At 40.0% G+C, this 23,551-nt stretch overlaps 1 pseudogene; it reads left to right on the plus strand.

The window, feature by feature from the left end:
* Positions 1-18,916: 18,916 nt before the first annotated feature.
* On the plus strand, positions 18,917-19,860 carry LOC127186304 (vomeronasal type-1 receptor 4-like; annotated as a pseudogene).
* Positions 19,861-23,551: the final 3,691 nt, after the last annotated feature.

Consider the following 23,551-nt stretch of genomic DNA (forward strand, 5'->3'; position numbering starts at 1 on the left):
TCTTTAATCTGATTGTTTGTATATTCCTGAGTTTCTTCCATTGCCTTTTTATAGGCCTTCAGAGCTTGAACAGCTTTATTGAGTACCTGAATTTTTCCAGAGCCTCTCTACAGGCCTCTTTTATGTCTTCCACCTGTTTGGCTGCATCTTCCTGCATTTGTTTGTGAATTTTATTTGTTTCCTCCATTATCATCCTCATTACTAAGGATTTGAGCTCATTTTTTTGTATTTCCATTGTATTTGAGTTCTCTGAGTTGTTTTCTTTGGGGTAGTTGGGATCTGGAGATGCTATACTGTTTTGATTTTTTTCTGCGTATGATTTGATGCTGTCATTTAGGCATCTTGCCATCTCTATTTAGGCAGGTAGCTTCCACAGTTGGGTGGAGGGAGTCCGAGGATAGATTCACCGGTTTTCTCACGATTTCCCTAGGCCAAAAGCTCTGGTGCTTCACTGGTCTGGATGGCAGGAGGTAGCCCTGTAGTTTGGTTCTCTCACAGCCAGTGATCCACAGCTCCCTGTACTGTTGGTCCTGTAGTCTTTCTGGGTCTCTGAATGTGCATTGGGACGGGACAAAGTGTTCACAGCCTTCTGGGTCCCTTTGTAGCACTGCAGCTCTCCACAGACTGAAGCAGGTTGGGCAAAGGGGGTCTAATGGCCACTCTACTCCCGGTCTCCCCAAGATTTCCTTCGTCCCAGAGCTTTGATGCTCTGCTGATCTGTGCTTCCCGGTAGTGTTTCAGGACCCAGACTTCTCACAGAGTCCAGGTTAGTGTCATGGGTCCCAAACTGCATGCGCATTGAGTCCAGTTTACATCTCTGGACCCAAACCAGTCTCTGGACACAAACAGTCCTCTGAGCCTAATCCATGTACTTAGTCCAGTTAGCACTGAGTCCAGCCTGGGTCTTGGGCCCAAACCACACACTGAGGTCTCCCAGTTCAGCTAGAGTCTCATAGCGTGACCTGCATGCCAAACTCAGCTAGAGTCTCTGGGCTCAAACTGCCCACCAAGCTCAGCTAGAGGCTCTGGGCCCAAGCTGTGCACTAAGCTCAGCCAGAGTCTCAGGGCCTGGACTGCCCCCAGAGCTCAGCCAGGGACTCTGGACCCAAACTGCATGCTGAATTCAGTTAGGGACTCTAAGCCCAATCTGTGAGCTGAGTCCAGCCAAAGTCTTAGAGACAGGTCCACGTACCAAGCTCAGCTAGGTTCTCTGAGCCCAAATTGCCTGAGAAGTTCGTCTAGGTTCACTGGACCCAAATTGCCCCCCAAGTTCAACCAGGGACTCTGGGCCCAAACCACATGCCAAAGTCAGCTAGAGTCTCTGGCCCCAAACTGCCCGCCAAGCTCTGCTAGGGACTCTGAGCCCAAACCGTGCACTGAATTCAGCCAGTGACTCTGGGTCCAATCCAAAAGCCAATTCCAGCCAAAGTCTCAGGGCCAGAACTGTGAGCCAAGCTTAGCTAGAGTCTCTCGGCCCAACCTGCCCACCTAGTCCAGGTAGGGACTCTGGGCCCAAACCATGCACCGAGCTCAGCTAGAGTCTCAGGGTCTGAACCTCACTCCGAGTCCAGTTTGGTTCTCAGGGCACGAGCCGCACACTGAGTTGAGCTTGGTTCACAGGGCCCAAACTACACACTGAGTTCAGCTAGGGTCACAGGACCCAAATCTTGCACAGAGTCCCCTCTCCTGCAGCAATTCTCACTGGTTACCATACCCTCTGCTAGAGGGTTCCCAGCTGCAAACCTCAGCTGCCACCTCTGTCACTCTGGTCCATGAAAATCTGTGCTCCTCCCATGTGCAGGAGTACGCAGGTTTTCTGTATTTTGGTCCTTTTGAACTGTAGAGTACTTCCGTTGTAGTGGGGTGGGGAGCTTGGTGTTCCTGGTTCAGAATTCTGTGTAACTCCCTGAATCATTTACTGGAGCTTCCAAACATGGTCCACGCTGCTTGCTGCCATCTTGGATGCAATTTTTTAATTCTTTTAAGAGTTCATTATTCATAAGATTACATTTTAAGATGAATAATAAAATGATTGTATACTTTTTTGTAACCACAAATTACAGCCTGAATTTTTTTCGCATTTATACTAAATAAAACCATCTGAGAGAAATATATCTTGCCCGATTACATTTTGTTAATATATAATATGTTTCCTAGATATGATTGTATGTGGGTTCTTGGGAATAATTTGTTTTTTTCATTTGCAATACATAAGGTATATGATCATGTCTCATTGTAACCATTGATTTGAAGAAACATAGGATGCCATCACATTGTAATTTTTATATTGCTTGAACCCTTTTACCATGACATGTAAGCTGTAGGAAAAAATAAAGTTTTTAAGCTTAGTGTCATCCTCTGTGTCATGTGTGTGTGTGTTCTGTGAGTGTGTGTGTCATGTGTGTGTGTTCTGTGTGTATGTTCTGTGTGTGTGTGTGTGTGTGTGTGTGTGTGTGTGTGTACTCACTTCACATTCATTGTTGACCCCATATCTGCTTCTCAGGAAATGGAACACTGCTTCAGCTCACTTTGACAAATTAGGGAGGGAAGATGTTACAAGAGATACAAGTAGACTTCTCAGACTGACACTCAAATCCTGTAGGATTCTTGGTGAGGTGCTTATCAAATGACCTGAAGAACTACTGCACATTAATGGAGCATTTGAGTTTGAAAGCATCACACCAGCAACAGAACAGGATGTGAATATAATAGTATGTATGTTTACAAATATGTATACAGATGAAATTATCAAAGAAATATTTTAACCAATAAAAAGTATTTTTTTCTGAATTCTTAAGCAAAAGTTGTTCTATTACAAATGTTCTTCCAGAGAGGATCCAAGATGGCGGCGAGCAGTGTGGACTAGGTTTGGAGGCTCCAGTGAACAACTCATGGAATAGCACAGATTTCTGAGCCAGGAACACCGAGGTCCGAACATCACAGCAGCAGGAGTGCTCCACGATTCGGAGGGACCAGGGTGCGGAGGACCTGCGTGCCCCTACACATGGGAACAGCATGGATTTTCTCTGATCGGAGTGACAGTGGCAGAGGCAGCAGCACCAGCGGCACCAGCGGCGATGGCTGAGGTTTGCAGCTCATAGCCTTCCAGTGGAGGCGATTGGTGTGGTGGCTGGTGGGAGTTGCTGCGGGAGACGGGACTCGGGGCAGGATTTGGGTCGCGTGGAGCCTTCGGACCCAGAATGGACTCGGCAGACAGTTCGGCCCCAGAGTCCCGGGTACTGGCGCAGCCCAGCAAGCAATTCTGCCCGAGGCACTAACTCAGCTTTGGCCACAGCTCTCCTGCTGTGGCGCAGGCTTAGTTGAGCGCTCAGCTCCACACTAGGCAGCACCTCAGCTCAGCGGCATCTCCCCTGCGGTGACACAGTCTGGGCGGAGCACTTGGTTCCACCACCGGCGCTAACTCAGAGCAGCCACAGTTCTCCTGCTGTGGCGCAGGCTTGGCTGAGCACTCAGTTCCACCCTAGGCGCCACCTCAGCTCAGCGGCAGCTCCCCTGCGGTGACACAGTCTGGGCAGAGCACTTGGTTCCATCATTGGTGCTAACTCAGAGCAGCCGCAGTTCTCCTGCTGTGGCACAGGCTTGGTGGCATGCTCAATTCCATCCTAGGCACCACCTCAGCTCAGCGGCAGCTCCCCTGCGGTGACACAGTCTGGGCGGAGCACTTGGTTCCACCACTGGCGCTAACTCAGAGCAGCGGCAGTTCTCCTGCTGCGGCGCAGGCTGGACAGAGCACTCGGTTCCACCAGCTCTAAGACTCTGGTTGGACACAGTGTGCAGTTTGAATCCAGAATTCCTGGCTGAGATTGGTGGTCAGTTCAGGCCCTGAGTCAATAACTGAGCACAGCACGCACTTTGGGCCAAAAAGCCCTAGCGGAGCTTGGTGCGTAGTCCCAGCCCAAAAATTCTGGCTGGACCCTGTGTGCATTTTGGGCCCAGAATCCCTGGTTGAGCTTGGCAGATGATTCAGGCCCTGAGAGTCTAGCTGAGTTCAGCCAGTGGTTCGGGCCCAGTGTTCCTGGCTGGACTTGGCAGAGAACACAGAAGGCTGTGGATACCTTGGCCTGACCCAAAGCTCATTCAGAGACCCAGAACAATTTCAGGATCCACAGCACAGGGGGGTTGAAGATCACTGGCTGTGAGAGACCAGAACAGCAGGGCTAACCTCCTAACATCCACACCAGTGAAGCTTTGAGCTCACAGCCTAGGGAAATCGTGAGAAAACAAGTGAATCTATCGTCAGACACCCTCCATCCAACTCTGGAACCTACCCAACAAAAACAAAGACAGCAAGATGTCTAAAGGACAACGAAAAAGCATACGCAAAAAAACCCAAAACAATATGGCGTCTCCAGTTTCCAGCTATCCCAAATAAAACAACTCAGAGAACTCAAATACAATGGAAATACAAGAAAATGACCTCAAATCCTTAGTAATGAGGATGATAATGGAGGAAACATATGAAATTCGTAATCAAATGCAGGAAGACGCAGACAAACAGGTGAGAGACATAAAAGAAGCACATAGAGTGGAACTGGAAAAAATTGCAGGAAAATGCAAACAACCAGATGAAATAAATAAATAAAATGGTTCAAGCTCTGAAGACCTATAAAGAGGCAATGGAAGAAACTCAGGAATATACAAAAAATCAGATGAAAGAAATCAAAAAATCAGTTCAAGATCTGAAAATGAAAATGGATTCAATGATAAACACACAGACAGAAGAAAAACGAGAACGTGAGACTTCAGAGAAGAAGGCGAGCAACACAGAGGTGAGCTTTCCTAACAGAATCCAAGAGATGGAAGAACGAATCTCAGGTCTAGAAGATACAATCACAGATATTGAATCAACCATTAAAGAAAATGCCAAATCTGGAAAACTCCTGACACAAATCATCTAAGAAATTAAGGACACCATGAAAAGAAGAAATCTGAGGATAATAGACATTGAAGAAAGAGAAGACATCAGACTACAGGGCCCAGAAACTATTCTCAACAAAATCATAGAAGAAAATTTCCCCAATCTAAAGAAAGAAATGCCTATAAACATACAAGAGGCCTACAGAACACCAAATAGAATTGACCAGAAAAGAAAAACTGCCCGCCACATAATAATCAAAACACAAAACCTTCAGAATAAAGAAAAAATATTAAAAGCTGCAAGGGAAAAGGGCCAAATAACATTTAACGATAAACCTATCAGAATTACACACGACTTCTCAGCAGAGACCATAAAAGCCAGAAGGGCCTGGACAGAGATCCTGCAAACCCTAAGAGACCACAGATGCCAGGCCAGACTACTTTACCCAGCAAAACTATCACTAACCATTGATGGAGAAAACAAAATATTCAATGACAAAAACAAATTCAAACAGTACCTATCCACAAATCCAGCTTTACAGAAGGTACTAGAAGGAAAACTCCATCCCAAAGGGTCAAGCTACAACCAAAACTAACCAGGAAATAGATAACTATCCCATGGCAGAAACACAACTACACAAACGCTCAACTGGAAACAACATCAAAATTAAGACTCTTAACAATCACTGGTCATTAATATCTCTCAACATCAATGGCTTCAATTCTCCAATAAAAAGACACAGACTAACTGAATGGGTACATAAACAAGACCCAACATTCTTCTGCATTCAAGAAACACATCTCACCCATAATGAAAGGCATTACCTCAGGGTAAAAGGTTGGAAAAAAATATTCCAAGCAAATGGTCACAAGAAGCAAGCAGGCATAGCCATTTTAGTATCGAACAAAATAGACTTTCAACCAAAATTAATCAAAAGAGATGAGGAAGGACACTTCATACTCATCAAAGGTAAAGTCAACCAAGATGACATCACAATTCTGAACATCTATGCTCCCAATACAAGGGCACCCACATTTGTAAAAGATCTCCTAAAAAAGCTTAAAACACACATCGATCCCCACACAATAATAGTGGGAGACTTCAATACCCCACTCTCACTAAAGGATAAATCATTGAAACAGAAACTAAGCCGAGAAATAACATCATTAACCAATGCCATGGGTCAAAGGGATCTAACAGATATCTATAGAACCTTTCACCCAAACAAGAAAGAATACACCTTCTTCTCTGCACCCCATGGAACCTTCTCCAAAATTGATCACATCGTAGGTCACAAAGCAAGCCTCAATAGATACAAGAGGATTGAAATAATACCTTGTATCCTATCAGATCACCATGCTCTTAGGCTGCAATTCAACAACAACAGAAATAACAAAAAGCCTACATGTACGTGGAAACTAAACAACTCTTCAAGCTATTCCAAAAGATAGAAATGGATGGAAAATTACCAAATTCATTCTATGAGGCCATAGTCTCCTTGATACCTAAACCTCACAAAGACTCAACAAAGAAAGAGAATTTCAGACCAATTTCTCTTATGAACATAGATGCAAAAATACTAAATAAAATACTTGCAAAACGAATACAGGAACACATCAAAGATATCATTCATCAAGACCAAGTAGGCTTCATTCAGGCATGCAGGGATGGTTTAATATACAGAAATCCATCAATGTAATCCACCATATAAACAAACTGAAAATAAAAAAAAAACCACATGATCATCTCTTTCGATGCAGAGAAAACATTTGATAAAATTCAACACCCATTCATGTTTAAAGTTTTAGAGAGATCCGGGATTCAAGGCACTTTACTCAACATAATAAAGGCTGTATACAGCAAGCCAATAGCCAAAATCAAAGTAAATGGTGAGATACTCAAGGAAATTTCTCTAAAATCGGGAACAAGGCAAGGCTGCCCACTCTCTCCATATCTATTCAACATAGTACTCGAAGTTTTAGCCAGAGCAATAAAACAACAAAAGCATATCAAGGGTATCCAAATGGGAAAGGAGGAAGTCAAATTATCCCTATTTGCAGATGATATAATAGTGTACATAAGTGACCCTCAAAATTCCACCAGAAAACTCCTAAAGCTGATAAACACCTTCAGCAAATTGGCTGGATACAAAATTACATAAAAAAGTCTGTAGCCTTCCTATACACAAACGACAAGCTTGCAGAGGAAGAAATTAGGAAAACCACACCTTTCACATTAGCCACAAGCAATATAAAATATCTAGGAGTTGCCCTAACTAATCAAATGAAGGACTTGTATGAAAAAAATTTCAAAACTCTGAAGAAAGAGATTGAAGATGACCTGAGAAGATGGCATGATCTTCCTTGCTCATGGATTGGGAGAATGAACATAGTAAAAATGGCCATCCTACCAAAAGCAATCTACAGATTCAATGCAATCCCTATCAAAATACCTACACAATTTTTAAAGACATTGAAAGTTCAATTCTGAACTTCATATGGAAAAACAAAAAACCCAGAATAGCTAAAACAATATTGTACAATAAAAGGTGCTCCGGAGGAATCTCCATACCTGATCTCAAACTGTACTATAAAGAATAGTAATTAAAACAGCATGATACTGGCACAGCAACAGGCTGGTTGATCAGTGGAATCGAATCAAAGACCCAGATATGAATCCACACACATATGGTCACTTGATTTTTGACAAAGAAGCCAAATCCATTCAATGGAAAAAGGATAGCATCTTCAACAAATGGTGCTGGTCTAACTGGAGGTTTATGTGTAAAAAAGTGAAACTGGACCCATATTTGTCACCTTGCACAAAACTCAAATCCAAGTGGATTAAAGACCTCAACATAAAACCAGAGACACTAAGCCACTTAGAGGAAAAAGTGGGAAAGAGCCTGGAACATATTGGCTCAGGAGACAACTTCCTGAACAGAACACCAACGGCCCAGGCCTTAATGTCAACCATTAATAAATGGGACCTCATGAGGCTGAGAAGCTTCTGTAAAGCAGGAGACACTGTCAAGAGAACAAAGCGACAGCCTACAGACTGGGAAAAAATCTTCACCAACCCTACATCTGACAAAGGTTTAATATCCAAAATATATAAAGAACTCAAGAAATTAAACACCACCAGACCGAATAACCCAATTGAGAAATGGGGCTTAGAACTAAACAGAGAATTCTCAACAGAGGAGTATCAAATGGCTGAGAAACACTTAAAGAAATGTTCAACCTTCTTAGTCACCAGGGAAATGCAAATCAAAACAACTCTGAGATTCCATCTTACACCCATCAGATTGGCTAAGATCAAAAACTCACGCGACACCACATGCTGGCGAGGATGTGGGGAGAAAGGAACACTCCTTCATTGCTGGTGGGAATGCAAACTAGTACAGCCACTTTGGAAATCTATCTGGTGGTATCTCAGAAAAATGGGAATAGGGCTTCCTCAAGACCCAGCTATTCCACTCCTTGGAATATACCCAGAAGATGCTCCAGCACACAAGAAAATTTGCTCAACCATGTTCATAGCAGCCTTATTCATAATAGCCAGAACATGGAAAGAGCCTAAGTGTCCCTCAGTAGAAGAGTGGATAAAGAAACTGTGGTACATATACACTATGGAATACTACTCAGCTATTAAAAACAAGGAATTCCCAAAATTTGTGGATAAATAGATTGAGCTAGAAATGATCATAATGAGTGAGTTAACCCAGAAGCAGAAAGACTCAAATGGTACATACTCACTTATATCTGCATACTAGCCCAAGGGTCATGACCTACCAAAGCCTTCACTTACCAGGAAACTGGGACAGAGGGGAAGGCATCCTTTTGGGCCTGTAAATGAGAGACGCATGGGAGAATAGCAAAATAAAAGGATACAGAGGGTCCTAGAAATCTACAAGTAGAACAATGTGATAGGCAGATTTGGGCCCAGGGGTCCCGCTCAAACTAAGGCACCAGCCAAGGACAATACAGGAGGTAAACCTTAAACCCCTTCCCAGATCTAGCCAATGGACAGGACATTCTCCACAGTTGAGTGGAGAGTGTGATATGACTTTCTCACATACTCTGGTGCCTCACATTTGACCATGTCCCCTGGAGGGGGAGACGTGGTGGCACTCAGAGGAAGGACAGGAGGTTGCCAAGAAGAGACTTGATACCCTATGAGCATATACAGGGGGAGGAAGTCCCCCTCAGGCACAGTCATAGGGGAGGGCAGTAAGGGGAAAATTGGGGGGGGGGAGAAATGGCAGGATATAAGGAATGGGATAAACATTGCAATGTAACAAGAATAAATTAATAAAAAAAGGAAAAAAGTTATTTTATCAACTTTACACACAAGGTTTAGAACTATTTTTAACATTAAAAGCACAAAATTTGAAAAAAAAAATAAAAATGTTCTTCCATAGAGCTATAATATGTAAGTTCCTGTCTATATTTTGTTATAGCATTTTAGATGTTTTGGGATTCATGTTTAGGGCCCCCTTTCCATTTGGAATTAATTTTTGTGCAAAGTTGTAGAGTCAAATATAAGTTCATTTTTCTCACTGTGGAAATTCAATTTTCACAGTGTCATGTGTTCACAATGCTTCTTTTTGATCCATCATCCGTTTTTGGCACATCTTTCAAATATTAAATGGCTGAAGGTATATGTACTCATGTCTGTGTCTTCAGCTTTGTCCCTTTGGCTTACATCTGTGTATTTATGCCAATGCCGTATAATTTTCATTATTATGTCTTTATAATATTTCTTAACATTGGAATAGTAATCCCTACAGCATTGATATTTCTCTCCGTGATTGCTTTGTCTAACTAGGGTCTTTTGTGATTCCATATGAATTTTAGAATTATTTTTGTTTATTTCTGCAAAGATTGAGATATGGTTTTTACTGGGATTGTATGTGTTAAATGTGTCAAATAGACAGGTAAGAAAAAAAGGATTACAGCTTTTATCCACTTGGACAGTCATGTACTTTGCCAAAGAGGGAAGAAAGAAGCATAGCATGCTATCCATTTGATATTTGATCTTCACTATAACAACATATAAATAACATAAAATAATGAATATCATAGTGTATTGGGATTTCCAAGTACAGGCTCAGACATTTCATCACACAACATTATATTCAACATCTAAATATCTGGAAGAGCTCTAGGCCTGTTGACAGTTAGAATAGGAGCCGAATTCACAGCAACAGATTTATGTAATATTATCTTTGAGGCCTGGCGATTTGTACCCTAGACCCATATGTAGTGTCATTAAAGGGGTCAAAGAATACAAAAGGACATTTTTAAAGCATTGTCTACATCCACCAGTGTTCTCCCATTGTGACCTTCAGTAATATGCCACAGATCATGATACGTCACATGCCCCTCAAGTATTCTTTTACTCCCAGGAAATTCTTTGAGTGACCCTTTTTTTCATTAATCAAGCTCCTTTTAGCTGACTTTACTAGCCTTCAGTCCATTGTCAGTCACCCAAGTCTTGTAACCACTTCTTCTCTGCCAAGTCCCATCTCAAATAACTCAGTTGTTCCCAGTGCCTTCTGTATTCCACTCCAAATACTATGCTCCTCAAGTTTTAGACCGTTTCAACTTCACTATGATCACACAGCATAGTCCTGACATCTAGAAGCTTTTTCATTTCCAGTGAGGCACCTCATCAACTCTGGTCTGCCATTGCCTTGATTTCCCTAGTTCCTTTCATTATATTGTGCTCTTTTCTCTTCCATTTCCATGCCTGTATTCTTCCCCCAATCTATTCCATCCCTTGATAGAGTTTAAAATTTAAAAAATATCCCTTTCAAATACTTTTGTCGTTCAGGGTATAACCCATATACAATATACAAAAAATTGTGGGCATCTTTAGGGTTAAATGTAACTAGAGATAGTCAACAAGGGCTTGACTGTGCATGTAAAGTTCTCAGGTCCTAACTCATAACTGTAGGTTTCTATTATATAGCCTTTGTTATATGAATATGTGTTAAATTCATTTAGAGATACTTCACGACATTCATTATGAAGGGATGTTTGGTTTTGTTTAAAGGCTTTCTGGTATAGTGCCTGGCCAGTGGGATATCTTCATCTTATCCCTCCACTCAGAGCTCAGGGAATCCCTCGGAGGAAGAGACAGAAAGAGTATAAGACAAAAATAGGGGGCATGAGGGAAACCAGGAACACAAGGCCTTCTAAGTCAACTGGGCAAAGTTCATGTGAAATCACCAAAACTGAAAGAAAATACCTAGGACTGCATAGGTCTGCGCCAGGGTTCTATGTTCATAGTATAGCTTACAGATTAGTATTTTCATGGGAATTCTGATATGAGATTGTGGGTCTCTGACTCTTGTGTCTTCTCTTGAGTACCTTTCTTTTGTTGGTTCCCCTTGTCCAACTTAGATGTGATGCTTTTTTTATTTTATTGTATTTCATTTTGATAGGAGTTGTTGTTACATCTTAGAAGCATGTCCTTTTGTAGTGACAGAAGGAGAGTAGATCTGCATGGAAGATGAGGAACTGGGAAGAGTAGAGAAGGGGAAGATGTAATCAGGAATAATGTATGAAATAGAATCTATTTTCTTTTTCCATCTATCTATCTATCTATCTATCTATCTATCTATCTACTTTACAACATGGTCCCAGTCCCTTCCCTCCTCTCCTTCAAGTCCCACCCTCATGCCCTGTCCTCCCAATCCCCCAATTACTTATTCTCCTTCTCATAAAAGGGGAGGCCTCCATGGGTAGCAACCTACCCTGGCACCTCAAGTATCAGCAGGACTAAGTGCTTCCTCTCCCACTGCAGCTAGACAAGGCAGCCTAGCTAGGGGAAAAGGATCTAAATTCAAGCAACAAAGTCAGAGACATTTTATGCTTCCACTGTTAGGGGACCCACATGATGATGAAGCTTTACATCTGCTCCATATGTGTAGGAAGTCTAGGTTCTGCCCCTGCATGCTCTTTGGTTGTTGGTTCAGTCTCTGTGATACCCCCTGGAGCTAGGTTAGTTTACTCTGTAGGTCTTTAAATGGTGTTTATGAACCCTCTGGCTCACTCAATCCTTCATTGGGCTATTCAGTTTGTTGGTGTGTAATTTCTTGAATTCTTTATGCATTTTGGATATTACCCCTCTGTCGGATGTTGGGTTCATGAAAATCTTTTCCCATTCTGGAGCCTGCTGTTTTGTCCTATTGACGGTGTCTTTTGCCTTGCAGAAGCTTTTCAGCTTCTTTCTCTCTTTGTTTTTGAATGCTCATTTTAAATATTAATTTATTTCTTCATTCACTTTACATTCTGACAAATAAAAACACAAAGAGAGAGAGAGAGAGATCACAGAAGAAAAATTCATAAAGACCAGTTACACAGGGATTTACCTGCGAGAATTCCATACTAGCCTAGAATAGAGTACTCCTAAATATGTAATTACACTTAGGATTGTACTGTAAAGCATGAATAGCAAATGATATAATAGTATCAATTATTTGGGTGAAACTGGGTTAAGAGAGAAAATTCAATGTTATGAAAATGATTTTAACAAATTGCCTTAACTGAAGATCAGTCGTGGTATCAGTGAGAGAGGATGTACCTAGTCCTGCATTGATTGAATGTGCCAAGCATGGCTGGTATTCATGGGAGCATCACCTTCTTTGAACAGAATAAAAAGGGAAAACAGGGGAAGGAGTGTGTGACTGTATTGGGAGGAGAGAAAAGGGGCTGCAATCCAGATGTAAAGTGAATAAATACAACTCTTAAAAATATGTTTTATTAATTTATTCATATTATATCTAAATTGTTATCCCATTCCTTGTATCCTCCCATTCCACCCTCCCTCCCATTTTTCCCTTACTCCCTTCTCCTATGACTGTGATTAAGGGGACCTCCTCCCCTGTATATGCTCATAGGGTAGCAAGTTTCTTCTTGGTAACCTGCTATCCTTCCTCTGTGTGGCATCAGACCTCCCCATCTAGGGACTGTGGTCAAATATGGAGCACCAGAGTTTGTGTGAAAGTCAGACCCTACTCTCCACTCAATTGTGGAGAATGTCCTATCCATTGGATAGATCTGTGTAGAGGTTCGAAAGTTTACTGCACGTATTGTAATAAATACAACTTTTAAGAAGAAAGAATTACTTTACACTATCAATCAACTAAATTTTTAATGAACGTTATATTTTCCATGTATTACAAAACTTAATAATGTTGGTATATTAAATCTGCATTGGTTGCTTCTCTGGAGGTGTGAAGACATACACAAAAGAACAATTTAATGGGAAATTTATTTTATCCCATACTTGAATGCATGCTAAAGAACCAGATGATTCATGACAAAGTCCATAATATTTTTAGTTTTTACCACAATATTTTGATGCTATCATTATAAAGTTAACTTATATTACATTATATATAAGTATATATCCTCTATAATAAATGTAATAGCATGTTTTTACTTTTATTCATATTTTACTAGATAGTGTTTTCATATTTGATTATTCCCTTTGTTGAGTATGCTAATATATGGTAAAATAGACAGGTAATGAATGCTAAGACTTACATTGAGGGCAATTGATATCCATGCCAATAGCCTGTAATGCATAGGAGTCAATGTTATCTAAAGTGTAAGACTCTGTTCACAAAGATACCATATACTTGAGTCATGGAGCATAGAGAATGAGGTGGCGGTCACCATGAAGCTTCGTCCCCAAAGGACACTTTTTGCAATGATAGAAATAATAATAACTCTTACCGAGATGCGAACTCTGAGAGCTCCAACAACAACACTGTGAAATGGTGTCGTGAACATCATAGGAAGAACCAACCACTTTGTGATTGAACCTAAGTCCCTAAGCAGGAACCAATGCCTGGCACAAATATCAGGAACCAGACTATCTGCTAAACACTACATAAAACTTGGGGAAGAAATTAATACTATTTTTTTTTCTACTAAATGGGCTCAGCAATAAACTGATTCTTAAGCTCTTGCCATTACATTGAGGAATTACTATATCTGCCAACCCTTATCAGACAAGCTTTTCTTTGCAGTCTATGGTGTTTTTGTAGGGACAGAACAGGAAACCTGTACATTTGAATTCAATTTTTATGTCAATATGCACAAATCCTGCACAAGATCTATCTAGAAAAACCACAGAATGTTGGAATCTATCAGAATGTGCCCACTCTTAGCAGACCTATTGGCCTGACATGTGGCAGATTATGGAAGAACTCACTAGTTAGGATGCCACCAGTGCTGCCATAGGTGCCTTGGCACTCGGTGAGTACTAGCATCAGTAGGTAGACTAAGTGTTTTTTTTTGTTTTGATTGTCTTAATTTTAAGAAGCATGAGAAATTTAGAGGGAATCATGGTGATGGAATAAGAAAGAGTCTGTCAAGGAGATAACAGCTGGTAGACTTAACTAAACATGGCATTATGAAATTCTCAGACATTTAGGTAGTACTTGTTCTAAGTCTTTTTTTTTAACTAAGTGATTTTTGTTTGAAGAATTCAGGGAAGTCTGGAACCATGATGAGCTGTAGAGACTTCTGGGAATCTTTCACATTCCACAGGAGATCCAGTTATTCATCAGACATCATGAAAACTTAAAGTCTATTCAAAACATATTGTACCTTTGGAGACATTCATGGGAAACTTCTAAGTGTTATTTTAATTAGCATCTGGAAAGAGTTTAATACTCTCCCAAAGGCAGCAATTTCATTGCCACTGCAGGTATCGTATCGGCATTTTTACTGTAAGATAGATTATTTTTCAAGAATGCATGATTAGTTTTACTATAGGCAAGGAAATCTTTCTCTTCTTAGAGATTGGTGGGTATCCTTGGGATGAGCTCATCCAGGGAAACAGTGGTATTAGTAGAGATGAGTCACCAAAAAGGACGTGGAAAGTGTGACATAGTGTGTGACATACAGATGTAAATAAATGTCAATGCAAAACAGAACTCTGAGAGAGATAACATGGAAATCCAGGAGAGAAAACCGACTGGGTAGTGAAGTCAATAGTATCAAATGTCGTAGAAAAAAATCAGAGGACCCAGGACTCCACAGATCAGCCTATATACTTCACACAAATGAGAAAAGTAAAGATTTCTGAGTCCAAAAATACACTAGATGCTCTAACGTATATTTAATAATCTTAGGAAAAGTTTAGCAGTGACCTTGAAAATGAAGAGAATCCTGGCAGTAGAGGATTAAGCAATACAAAGTGGTACCTCATGGGGAATAACAGGGTCAAGATGGAATTTGTTTTTGTTTTATTCTTTTAAAGTAAAAGAGAAAAGACTGCTTGTTTGAAGACAGGCAATCGTAAGGAAGGGGCTGACTGGAGGGGCTGTGGATGAAACTAAATGATTGCAACCGGAAATGTTAAAGAGTTAAAGTTTTGCATTACTTAGCAGTTTTTGCTTTCTATGAAAGAGTTGGTTTAGTTTACTAATGCATGGAATAAATATATTTTTTCTGTATCAAAAAAAAAAAGAAAATTGAAATTCTGGAGAGAGGTGAGGTCACAGAGTCACAGACATTTATATCAGACTTAAGCTGCCTCCCTCTCCCACAGTGCTAAATATTATGAAGTCAGAATCTGTACACTGAGCTCTCCATGATGCAGAGGCCAAGTATATACTTTCTATTTCAGAGTGTGCTGCAGACCCAGCAAGGAAAAGAGGCCTGAGTAAGTACTCATGTCTGCTAAATGGAATCTAGGGTAGAAATGATTCATTAAAGAGACAGAGAAGGTATAAGAATAAATCCATACCTAAGGGGTGAGTGAGAAAGATAGAAGTGTCCCTAATCTTGTGCTAGCTCCTGTTTTCCTTACTGACAGTGACTGTGGTTAACCCTGGGTTATTGCATCCACTCCTGAATATGCTGAAGTATGGTCATAATACATCCATGTGCTAAATTCACCTTATTTTATATGATGTATAAACTAACTTAGCAGGTATTACTATAGATGAACTTACCCATGATTTCACATTGTAATAAACATTAGAATATACATATAAGAAACATATAACCATAGCAAGGTACAGTAGATGAATCTGTTTCTAGTGTGAAGTATATTCTTAAGTGACAGTATATTTTTAAGTTGTAGAGTTGGTAAGTGTGTCTGTATTGAATAACTCGGGCACAAAACTGGTTTGAAACATCCCTCTTTAAGTTGGGAAAGTAACACTGAAGACAAGTTATACTATGATTATCAGGGTAGGATCAAATGATTTTGAGTGAGCTCTCTAGGTTTAGTCATGTTCTAATGTTAAGCAAAGCCTGACATGTCTTACCTCAATGTTTGTCAGTGTTGCTAATGGAACATGTTCTTGTACATGGAGGTACATGGCTCTATCCATCATCTATGTTTGTGCCCACACTTAGTTCTTTATGCCACTTTTGGAAATATTTGGATTTTCACATTTTTCAGATGGCCTTTTATGTATCTTAGATGAATCTTCCCTTTGTCTGCATTATAAATTTGGTTATAATAATTACATCAGTAGAAGTTTGAGGTGTATATAGAATGCAAATGAAACATTTTAGTAACTCAATTTTCTTGTCAACCCAGTTCAGCATACATTAGTATTTGGTGTTGCGATTTTTACAGAATAACAGTGTTAATATTACATCCTTTGCCCATAAATGATAACAATGCACACTTCTGTGAGGTCATAAACATTAGGTCCATCTTGAGCTTGTGAAATGGAACTGGTCAGGGGGAGACAGTTTTCTGACAGATCAGACCAGACTTAGTACACCGCGTTTTTTATTTTTAGCAAAATATTAAAATTCTTGTTATGTGCCTGACATGAGACTTTATGTAAAAATGAAAACTTATTTTAAAAATTACATATTATCAATTTTGACTTTCTGCCTGCATTTACATATGTGTACAATGAGGAAAGAACATGATGTGTGAATGTCCCGGAACTGGAGTTATGGGCAGTTTTGAGCCACCACATGTGTCCTGGAAACTGTGTCCTGGAAACCATGGCCAGGACCTCTGTAACCACAGCAAGAGTTGTCTAACACCGAGCCATCTTTCTGGTGCTCCCAAATGAAAATTTTCTACAGCTAAAAGTATAAAATAAATACAAAAAAGTGACCAAAATGTCAAGTGAGGAACACAAACTACATAGAAGTGTAGAATATGTTTGAAAACATCATTTATTGGCTCTGTGAGCACAGACTGAGGTGACTGTCTTTGCACCACACCAGCCATGTACAGGGTCTTTCATTATACACTCAACAGCAAAAAGGCTTTTGGATTTAAAGAGTCACTTATCCTTTGTGTTTCTAAGTTTAGGTCTTGACGCTGGAAATGAAGCTGCTCTCCACATCAGAATTATGAATATCAAAGAAGGTGGCAAACTGATGGGATAGCTGTGACTCATAAATTGTTACCACTGTTGGCTGTTTATACACTTAATTAATAAAAATCTGCAGTTGCCATTTCGCATAAGTTTCTGGATGCAAGGGGAGTGAGTACTGAAGAATCAGCTGAAAACAAACTTGAAAGCCATAAAAAAGAAAATGTCTAAGACTGGGTATGGAGATGGGGTCTTTTTCACGGCTGAAAACTAGTGACTGCTTGCTATCAGAGGCATATACATTGAGGAGTCTTCACAACAAAGGAGGAGGGAGTCTTTCATAACATTGCTTCTGACGTCACTGAAAATTGGTTCAAGGTGATCAGCGTGAGAACTTTGGAAGCAGTGAAATCGAGAAATGCAGCACTACACCACTCCTTGAAAGGAAATATGAACTTTTAAGTCAGTGTGAGATAAATAAGTCCCTGACTGACTGGCTCTTAGGTGTTACTAGGAACATGCTATTTCTGTCTGACATTTGAGTGATTTAAAGAGACTAAATGAACATTGAAGGTGATCAGGCATGATTGAGGGAGTTTAACACCTAAGAGTCAGCTTTTTTGGCCAGTTCACTGCAGGGCATCAGTCTGTGTTTGCTGTCAAGAGAGAAAACATGACTGGTATTACTCTTTAGGTGCTGTGTTGATCCAGACCATGAAACATTATTAGATATGAAAGGCTCTATAATTTGATGATACAGATATCTATACATACAACAAAAATAAGTATACACACACAGACACAAACACACACACACATATGTGCCATACATGTCTTCTGGGTCTGTGCTACCTCACTCAGAATGATGTTTTCTAGTTTCATCCATTTACCTGCAAATTTAATGATGTCATTGGTTTTGATAGCTGAATAGTACTCCATTATGTAAGTGTACCACACTTTATTCATCTAGAAAATCTATATTTATTGGTAATTGGCAGAAGGAAGCAAAGACAGCATGTAGTTTTACAAAATCATAAAGTCTGTGGGAACTTTTGACCCACACCATATAGAACGGGGTTATGTACTTTCCCAATGGGCACTTTGTCCAGGGGGTACAAAAGGGAGATGCAATATTATCCAATATTATGTTAAATCAAAGATGGCTCCAGCTGAGAAAAGATAGAGGAACCTTTGCCCTGCCATCAGAATATATCTATATTCTGATGGCATTATTCATTTCTCATTACTTATATTTGACTTTTAGATGATCTATGCATTAAGAATTGCTTTAAAAAATAAAACTTACCAATCTCCAGGAAGTATATCAGTAACACATATTGGGCTTGATATTTTCAGTGTTTATTATCTTTTCTTCTTTTCTTTGGGGAAAGCTATAAGAAGAGGATTCTGGGAAGATTGGGAAGTGAATGTAATCAGGATGAATTATAGGAAAATCCCAAATAGTCAAGAAAATATTATGGTGATGAAAAATAATTGCTTTATTTAAGCTTGATGGTTATCATTGAAATCTATTTCTTTTACAACATAAATAGCAAATTTAAGCATAATTTGAAAAGTTTGTCATTATGTTTGGTTATATTGCCTGTCACTTTTACTTGTTTATCACGTCATTGTGAGTGCCTCATCTATGAGTTAACTTCATGGTTTTCATACGAACCAATATGTGCACTGTGAGGTATGTTGTAAAGGAAAATGCGATGAATCACCCAGTGGGCTTTTGGAACCTCACAATCGGAATTGCTTTCTTATCGCAAACTACAACTGGAATCCTGGGCAATTTCTCTCTTGTGTTGTACTATCTAGTACATTACTATAAAGAATGCAGATTGAAGCCCACGGATATGATTCTCATGCATCTAATGGCCGCCAATGCCTTGGTCACTCTCTCTGCAGGATTGCCTCAAACAATGGCAGTCTGGGGACTGAACAAGTTCCTGAATGACTTTGGATGCGAACTCTTACTGTACATTCAAGGGTTTGCTCGAAGTGTGTCCATTTGCACCACCTCCCTCTTGAATCTTTTCCAGGTCATGACCACCTGTCCCAGGACATCCTATTGGAAAGATCATAAAGTTACAGCTATAAAGTACACTGGCTGCTTCGTTTCCCTCATATGGGTCTTGTATATCTTGATACATTTCATTTTCTTCGTGTACCATTTAGCAAAACGAATAACAAAAATGAGACAAGAATATGGGACTTTGGATACTGCTGTGTTGGCGAGTATGATAGAATCAGTGATTTACTCTATGTAGCAATGGTGATGTGCCCTGAATTATTTTTCTCTGTGCTCATCGCCTGGTTTAACAGCTCCATGATTGCAATACTGTTAAGACACAAGCAGAGGGTTCAACACATCAGGAACTTTCATCATTCCAGCAGAAATTCCCTTGAGTTGAGAGCCACCCAGAACATCTTGGCTCTGATGTGGACCTTTCTGGCTTTTTATACTCTTTCCTCCATCTTACGAGGCTGCATTGCTGTTTTGTATACTCACAGTTGGTGGCTGGTGAACATTAAACACCTCATTTCTCTGTGTTTTCCATCTTTTGCACCCATTGTTCTTATGAATCATTATAGCAACGTGTGCAGACAGAGTTTCATCTGCACAAGAAATAAAAGTCACTTAATCTTATTCTAAGTATGTAAATGGTGTTTTGTGTTGTCTCTAGCAGTTTTGTGACCTTGTTTTTTAAGAGTTGAGTATGACTCCGTTATAAGATATACCACATTTTCTTGGTCCATTATTTATTGATGGACGTTCAGGTTGTTTCCAGTTTCTGGCTATTATGAATACAGAAGCCAATGCCAGATTTTAAAGAGACGCAGCAGTGCACAGTTGGTGATGTTGTCAGAGGGTGGAAACAATGCTGAATTCCATCATGGTACAGACCTTGCAAAATGCCAGATCCCTTCCATAAGAGAGCTCTCATCCCTACTACAATTATGCAAGTTAATGGTTCTTGACATCATGTCAGTGGCTGGAAGCAATTCTGGGGAAGCATCACAGTACAGACCTTGAAAAATACCATAACCTGCTCTCCTTCCCCTGAGTGCCACCAAGTCTCCTCCTCCAGGGGACGTGGTCAAATATGAGGCACCAGAGTACGTGTGAAAGTCATACCTCACTCTCCACTCAACTGTGGAGAATGTCCTGTCCATTGGCTAGATCTGGGTAGGGGTTTAAAGTTTACTGCCTGTATTGTCCTTGGCTGGTGCCTTAGTTTGAACGGGACCCCTGGGCCCAAATCTACCTATCATAATGTTCTACTTGTAGGTTTCTAGGACCCTCTGGATCCTTTTACTTTGCTATTCTCCCATGCTTCTCTCATCAAGAGTCCCAATAGGATGTCCTCCCCTCTGTCCCAGTTTCCAAGAAGAGACTTGATACCCTATGATTGTATACAGGGGGAAGAAGTCCCCCTAAGGAACAGTCATAGGGAAGGGGAATAAGGGGAAAATGGGAGGGAGGGAAGAATGGGAGGATACAAGGGATGAGATAACCATTGAGATGTAACAAGAATAAATTAATGAAAAATTTTTAAAAATAGAAAAATAACGTATACTCTCGTAAGGAGCACCCTTAACAGAATGGATTTTTGTTTGTTTGTTTGTTTTTTTTGCAGATTAGTAAGGACACTTCACACTTATCAGGAAAAATCCACCCAGATCACATCTCAATTTTTAACATCTATGCCACAAATGCAAGGATGCCCATTCATAAAAGAAACATTACTAAAGCTTAAATCACACATCAAATTGCACACATTAATAATAGCAATGTCTCACCAATGGACAGGGAAAAGAGTCAGAAATTAAATGGACAAATAAAGAAACTAACCAGTATTATTAATCAAATGGACCTAATAGATATCTAAAGAATATTCCATGCAGACACAAAGCATCTCATGGAACTTTCTCCAAACTTGACCATATAGTTGGTCACAAAGCAATCCTCCACAGATATAAGGAAATTGAAATAACGTCTTGTATTTTTATCAGATCACCATATATTAAAGGTGAACTTCAACAAGAAAAGAAACAACAGAAAGCCTAAAAACTCATGAAAAGTGAACAATCCTCTAAGCAATGGCCACTGGGACAGGGAGAAAATAATGCAAGAAGTTAAAGATTTTCAAGAATTCAAAGAAAATAAAGCCACAACACACCTAATCTCATGGCACACAATGAAAGTCATGGTAATAAGAAAGTTCATAGCACCTTCAAGGCACTAAGTGACTTATTAAATAAATTGGAGAGCTCTCAAACTAGAAATTTAGAAGCATATCTGTAAGCTCTAGAACAAAATAAAAGCAAATACACCAAAGAGGAGTAGACAGCAGGTACGAATCCAACTAAGGGCTGAAATCAATAAATTAAAAACAGTACAAATAATTCACAAAACCAAGAGGTGTGGTTTTTTTTTTTTTACAGAAAATCAACAAAATAAACAAACTCTTCTACAAACTAAATAAAATTCAGAGAGACAGTTTCCTAATTAAAAAGACCAGAAATAAAAAGTGGAGTGTATCAACAGACAGTGAATAAAACCAAAAAATAAAGGTCTTATCTTAAAAAGCTGTATTCCACAAAATTGAAAATCTAAATGAAATAGATGATTTTCTTGATAGATAACACTTATAAACATTAAATCAAGACCAGGTGAACAGTTTAAATAGACCTGCAATCCCTTCAAAATTGGAGTAGTTAATAAAAGTCTCCTATCCCAGAACAAAACAAAACAAAAAACCCAAACAAACAAACAAAAAATTGATTAACATAGTAAAAATGGGCACTTTACCAAAAGCAACCTAAAAATTCGATACAATCCCCATTAAGATTCCAAAATAATTCTTTGTAGAACTTGAAAAAGCAATTAACCACTTCACATGGGAAAAAAAACAAGGATAGATAAAAGAAATCTGTACAATAAAAAAAATCCTGGAGGTATCACCATTTCTGATTTTAAGCTGTACTACAGAGCAATAGTAACAAAATCTGCATGGTATTGGTATAAAAACAAAGAGGTTGATCCAGAAAAACACTCTCAACAATCATTTACACCTGATTTTTGACAAACAAGCCAAAAACATACAATAGAATGAAGAAAGCATCTTTTACAAATGGTGTTGTACTAATTGGATGTTGGCATGTAGTAGAATGCCATTAGATACATAATCATCACCCTGTACAAAACTAAGTTCCACATGGATTAATGACCTCGACATAAAACATGATACACTAAATCCAATAGAAAAGAAATTGGGTATAGCCTTGAACTCATTGGTACAAGAGACAACTTTCTGAACAGAATCCCAACAGTTCAGGCACTAAGATCAACAATAAAAAAATTGGAACTAAAAAAAAAAAACCTGAAAAGTTCTCTGCTATAGGGTTTCAGGTTGGGCCAGGTATTTGATTGGACATTCCCCAAACCTTGGCTCTAAGAGCTTTTGTGGGTGGTTTGGTGTCCTCCTCCCTCACTAGGAGTCCTTTCCAGTTAGAGTTTGTCTTCCTCACTCTCCATGATATGTCCTTCTAGGAATCTCAGCTACAATCGTGCTTACATCCTCCCAGAAGCCTGCCCTGTCCTGTATCTCCAGCTTGTCACAGAGCTACCTCTGTCCATAGCTTCTCTGCACTTCGCTCCATAGGTCCTCTTTCTCCACTCTCCCCATGTCTGATATCACCCTCATTTCTGTGCATCCCTTCTCCTACCTTGTTCCTTCTCTTCAGCCACTGTTGCTATCTATTCTATTTCCCATTCTGAGTAACAGTTAAACATATTCTCTTGGGTCCTCCTTTTTACTTATCTTCTTTGGGTCTGCGAATTCTAGTATGCCAGCACCTGGCGCTTAATGATACTCTGCTATGCTCACAGACAAGAACCACATAGTTAGCCTCTGGAGGCTACACCCAGCAGAAGCCAAACCTTTGAAAGTATAGGGAAGTCTTGTGGACCTGGTTGTGAGAGGACCTCCACAAGAAGAATGACAGAACCAACTCATCTGTGCCAGAGAGGCTTGAGGAGACTGAACACCAAGGACCATGAAAGACTGACCCAGGTCCCCTACACAGAGAAGGTGACGGCGCAGCTCAGGTTCATGTGGACTAGTAAGGGGAGTGGGGGATATCTCTGACATAGACTGTGTTGCCTGCATTTGGACCACTCCCCCCTAGTGTGACTGCCTCCCAAGGTGACAGGGGAAGAGGACCTGATTAGTTGGGATGGGTTAGTTGGAAGGGCTCCCCATTTCTAAGGAACAGGGGAGTGGGAATGGGGGGAATAGGCAGTAATGGTGGGATCAGGAGGAGTGGAGTGATGGGCTACA

Source organism: Acomys russatus, unplaced genomic scaffold, assembly GCF_903995435.1.
Source record: "Acomys russatus unplaced genomic scaffold, mAcoRus1.1, whole genome shotgun sequence".
Lineage (NCBI taxonomy): Eukaryota > Metazoa > Chordata > Mammalia > Rodentia > Muridae > Acomys > Acomys russatus.